The sequence below is a fragment of the Papaver somniferum genome, chromosome 10 (assembly GCF_003573695.1).
Source record: "Papaver somniferum cultivar HN1 chromosome 10, ASM357369v1, whole genome shotgun sequence".
In the NCBI taxonomy this organism is placed as follows: Eukaryota; Viridiplantae; Streptophyta; class Magnoliopsida; order Ranunculales; family Papaveraceae; genus Papaver; species Papaver somniferum.
The window spans coordinates 62,931,502-62,937,216 of NC_039367.1; the positions used below are offsets into that span (position 1 = coordinate 62,931,502).

The 5,715-nt window shown below is 33.1% G+C and overlaps 1 long non-coding RNA gene across 8 annotated transcripts; it reads right to left on the reverse strand.

Moving 5' to 3' along the window:
- Positions 1 to 200: 200 nt before the first annotated feature.
- LOC113317507 lies at positions 201 to 4,280 on the reverse strand. Of its 8 annotated transcripts, none has more exons than XR_003343596.1 (14): positions 4,002 to 4,280; positions 3,814 to 3,892; positions 3,606 to 3,669; positions 3,392 to 3,509; positions 3,245 to 3,318; positions 2,976 to 3,147; positions 2,478 to 2,678; positions 2,055 to 2,204; positions 1,868 to 1,962; positions 1,308 to 1,443; positions 1,033 to 1,180; positions 836 to 918; positions 592 to 625; positions 201 to 480 (listed from the first exon to the last, which is right to left on the reverse strand). It is a non-coding gene; the product is annotated as an uncharacterized LOC113317507 (long non-coding RNA). The 8 variants fall into 8 exon arrangements; XR_003343598.1 differs by having other exon boundaries at positions 1,873 to 1,956; positions 3,241 to 3,318; XR_003343595.1 differs by having other exon boundaries at positions 1,873 to 1,956; positions 4,062 to 4,279.
- Between the last annotated feature and the right edge of the window lie 1,435 nt (positions 4,281 to 5,715).

Consider the following 5,715-nt stretch of genomic DNA (forward strand, 5'->3'; position numbering starts at 1 on the left):
AGACCGAGCCGACTCAGATAGATAAGCTGAGTCAGACGGTGAGTTTATTAGGCCAATGTTCCTGTTGCGCCATCATGGGACAACACCAGAAGGCCAGAAACCAATGCTCAAGCATGGCTTTAATTATATCAGAATGAGGCATCGGAGCATCATCTTCTTCACTTACAGTTCAACAATAATCTATTTATCACTTGAACTCTACAAAACTAAATCTATAACTTTCATCATTTCAATGATTGATTCACTTCAAATAACCTTCACTATTCTATCATAATTACAAATTCAGCTTACCTTGATCCGCAGTTGCAAGCTTTCACTAAAAACTATTTCCATTGCAACATTACAACCAAGTTCAACTCAATTAGTTCAACACTGTTAACTGCAACTCAACCTAAGCTGAAACCGTCCCCTACAATACTTCTAGTTCAATGTACCAATTCCATTGGTTACAGTCGCCACTCATCGTAACACCACAACTACCTGTAATACCAATTTAACATCCACCTATTCCATGAATAACAGCTCCAACAACATTACCATTACATTATCTAACACCAGTTCATACATTCATTTTAAAAAAATTGGAGTTACCTTAATTTAGATTACCCGTAAAAAAGGAAAACCCCTGAAATTAGAACAGATAACATACTGTTAGGGCTTATCGAATGTTCAATGAAATAAAATAAACAAACCTTGCAAACAAATTTTGAATCTGTATAGAGAAAAGGAGGATAAGTAGTGCAAATGCAATGCAAAAGAAGGTAGCCATCAGCATATGCCTGCAAACTAAATACAAAAGAAAATTTAAATAACAACCAAAGAGCAAGGGAGGTACCAAGATCTTCGGGGAAGGACCCCCGTTTCCCAGCTGTAAGTATGCCTGATTGTGAGGCGTTCCCAATTCCCAGCTGAAAAAGCCTATCAGAAATTCATGTAATGTGCCCAAGATTACATGAAGCCCGGCTAATTGACTTCATAATGAAATACACATAATGTAGAATCAAATCTATTTTTCAATGAATTTTGGAGTACCTAATCTGCACCACCAGAAAGAATGGAACTTTGGTTGGCTTGTAGGACTTTCATAGGTACATCACAATCTTGAAGCAGGTGATCAATAACGGTATATCCTTGCTCTTTAAACATGATAAGATGATACTTTTTACCTGATGATGGGTACCTGCATGATGTATTTTATGAATCCCCATTATCATTAGGCATCTGCTCATTAAAGCACGCTATAGAAAAACACAAAATGAACCAACAGCTTATTCAATAAAAGAGATCAAGGAGTCTTCATGCAGCACCCGAGAAAACCAACTCGGGCGAGGCGACCAGCTGTTCATTATTGGCAACTGACCCACCAACTGTTCAGTTTTCAGACTTGACCGTCCTGCAGCTTCTTTACTTACTTCGTAATAAAACCGAGCATCAGTTATCTTCCTACAAAAATTAGAGTCAGTAAACAAAGTGTAAAGTAAAAAAAGTCAATCCATTTTGAAGCTTTTATTGGCCAAGTGTTCTCCTTTTGCAATTTACAATTATAAACTGGACAAATTTTTAATTGAATTTCTTGATTCAATTGTAAACTACACTTTTGCCTTAATTCACAACTGTAAACCACACTGCAAATGTGACCATCATAACCTGAAGACATAGAATGCTTCCTCTTGGATGTTATCACTTAATTCTTGGAAAAACAATAATACAACCAACTTAGGCTTTAATGAGCGTAACCAACTGACATTTCACTAAAGCAATGCTTTTTTTTTTATTTACGATATGAGATGAAGAGGTGACAGTCTAAGAAAGATATAAAAAAAATATGTTCGCTGGATTAGAAATCTATCAACAGTAATGACAGTACCTTACCCTGAGAAGATTTAGTAGGTTATCCTTGGAGCTGACATCTCGCATCATACCACCAGAATTTGAAAGCTCCACTCACATGGGTATCTAACTCTTAGCATAGCAATGCAAGTATCACATCACATATCACCAACAAAAAAAAATACAAATTACTAAAAAACTAAAAAGCCTCCGCAGTATCTTACCGTCAATAACCCTTTTAAAAGTGACAATTAGTCTGACAGACTCGTTGCAGAATGCAGCTGGACAATTCCCAATGCTACCTTCAGCTAGAATCCTATCAAGCTCCTTGTAAGAACAATATGCTATCGAAACGGACGGAGCCGAGGAAAACACTGAGAAAAGAAAAGAACGGAACCCGTATTAAGAACCAATCATTGTTTAGCAATCAAACTCAAATATTTAATTTTCTAGGTAAACTACATCAAATCCACACATTTACAAATGTTAAACAACAGCAAAACATATATGTAAAAATAAGTATATAAATTTTCTGACTATAATATGTCAACATTTGTGCCAGTAATTGAAGGCCTAAAAATGTTATTAGACAAACTATGCGATTAAATAACCATCATATTAAACATTTAATGTCAACATATATTCACCTGCCAAAAGAGAAGCTCGCCACTCACCAAAACACGGACACGGACCTGACGTAAAACCCGGATTTCACAAATAATGATTCTATAAACAATCACGAATAGCTAAATCATAATCCCGTTCTTCGTTATCAGAAGTAACCTTCATCAAATCTAACCACTGCGTCTGCCTATACTGAGGATCTTTGCATAACAGTTTGTCATGCACTGCAGAAATAAAAGTGGAGCTGTTTAGAAACTTGAATGGAAATAGAAAGATAAATGCCAAAATATAGATTGCATTTGTGCATAAATGCTCCGAAATATATAACTGAAAGCCTGACGAATATTGTAAAGGTTATAAGCCCCAGAGAAAGGTAAAGAATGAATACGAACAGTTTGCTTCTGTGTTTCTTAAACTTCGGCGAAACTTGATTAATTAGGAAAAGTGGAAAACATTATTATTCTCCAAACTCAGATGTATCATATGTATGGATCGTGCATATAAGAGGGTAGAAAGCGTACCCAAACATTTCGTTACTGAGGTACGGCCCAGTTGCGAGTCTTCAATAACTAAACCACTATACATGGTTCTCAGTGCCGTCCATTCACTGTCATGCTTTTATATTCAAATTGTTTTTTATCATCACAGTTTTTCGCACTCCCATTATCATTTTGTGCAACAACATCAATAGTCCTGCAGGAAGCATAAAAAATATACAAAGCAACATGATCACCATCCGAGAATATTTCAAGTATTTTCTCCATATCCAATATCAATAAGACCTACCTACCTCTTATTTCATGAACCTCAGGTATGCTAAGGCGGATGTACGCCTTTGTAGCATTCATTGAGAGGAGAACTTCCCTGCAATGAAGTTGGTAGGTCATTATTATGTACTTGCTAGTAAATATGAGAAGTAAGCAATCTTAAGTATTACTTTGGCACTCCTTCACAGAGGTGGAGCAAGCCATAATTACAACTGCCGACTGTGTATGCACACAGTGATTTTCACCGGGATTGAATAGCAGATCACAATTACATGGCTTCGATTTCTCCTGAAAAGATCAAGCACAACAATCATGTACAATTCATTAACAACTACAACAACCGTCTATATTCGATGTATTGGGTAGAGTAGAATAGAGTTGTACCTATTGTGGGTGAAACCTATAACGAAACCAACAGATCAAAACTCGTACCTGGCTTCGATTTCTCCTGAAAAGAGCAAGCACAACAATCATGTACAATTCATTAACAACTACAACAACCGTCTATATTCGATGTATTGGGTAGAGTAGAATAGAGTTGTACATATTGTGGGTGAAACCTATAACGTAACCAACATATCAAAACTCGTACCTGCAAAAGAAAAGAAAAGCAACATCATGCTTCTCGCTTCTGCAACCATTAATGCTTCTGCAACCAAGCCTGGTATTACCTGAAAAAAATATTTTTTTATGATGAGTTTGTTTTATCACAAATAGGAAACTTATGAGAAGAAGTTCAAGGAGAACTCCAACAATCCAATAAAAGCAAACCCAAAATACCTGTATCATCAAAAATTGAAGACATCAATTTTACATGCATCCGGATTCTGGAGAAAATACCTGTATCATCAAAAATTGAAGACATCAATTTTTCATGCATCCAGATTCTGGAGAAGGAGAACCGAAAGAGGAGAGCGACAGACGAAAGGAGACGTAGGCTGGGTTTGGTAATGCTTTTGGATCTGGGTTTGTTAATGTTTTTATTTTTACAAAAGCAATTTGAAAACCTATATATGTTGATAAATTTTGAAATTGGTGTTTGTTAAAAAAAATCAAAATGTTTTTTATTCAAATCACTTCCCAAATTTCCCAATTTTTAAAAGTTGGGAAGGAGGAGTTTTTAAAAGCTACAAAAGCATAAACTTTGGTCCCATCAAAATTTAGGTCATGTTTGGTATAGTTTTCAAAAACAGTTTTCTGTTTTTAAAAACAGAGAAAACAGAAAACAGGAGAAAATGCGTTTGGTAAGGACATTTTCAGAAAATGTTTTCTATCTGTTTTCTGTTTTTAAAAACAAAAAAATGAAAACAACAAATTATTGTTTTCTGTGTTTTCTCTTTTTTTCTTTTCTTTATTCTTTTCTTCTTTTCAGAACAAAGTAAGAGATGGGGAATGACTGCAAGTGAGTCATGGCTAATATCACTATTTCTTAGACGAATCTTTACATTTGATCCGATTTAGTTGGTTTTCCTTGTTTTCAAAAACAATTTACCAAACAATTTTTAGAAAATGAAAACAAGGAAAAAAGGGTATGTTTTTAAAACAGTGGAAAACTATTTTTGAAAACTGTTTTTCAAAACTGTACCAAACAGGCCCTTAATGTTTGATTTATCCATTTTTTCCTTATTTTATTTTGTAAATGACAAATATTACCCTTAAATATATGTACAATCAATTTTTATTTCTTATATTTTATTCTTTAAATATTATTATATTTTATTTTCAAACTATTTTATGATACTATTTCATTTAGCTTGTCACAAATAAAAATAAAAACAAATATTAAAAGGAGTTTGGGCGCAAATTGTTGCTAGGCTACCAACTAACTCCATGTAAAACTAATATAAAATTATTTTTATTTAATTTAAGCTTGATTTTTATTATAAAATAAAATTAAAATAAAAAATATTATATAATAAAATATTTGTTTAACAACACAGTTGATAATAATATTAAATAATTACTTAATTTTAGCTTGATTTTTGGTTTGAAAATTATTTTATATATATATTAAAAAGTGGTTAAGTAAATTTAATATTATATATGTTTATATTTAATAGTAAAAAATTTAATTATTTTTAAACCCAATAAAATTGAAACAAAATTATTTTCAGATATATGTCTGTTTTTGTCATTTGCTACAACAACAATGGTTGAATATGATATTTTACCAAACACACTTTGATTGCTTTTGTTAATAGGCTTTAACTTTAATTAATATTTTACCAAACGTGTAACTGTTTTTCTCACAACAACGCACAACTGAAAAGTGCTTTTGCAAAAGCCGCAACAATATCAAACTAGGCCTTAAGTTTAGGTTTTTGTAGAAACACTTTGGAAGAGAGACGGAAATAAGGATGGTTTTAGGTTTATTTGTTCTTTTATTTTTTTTTATTTTTTTGTCTGTCGTTTTTTTAAACCGAAAGAGATATTTACTGTTACATTCATATAATTTGAGGAAAAATGGAAGGGAGAAATTTCAAGTGGCAGTGAC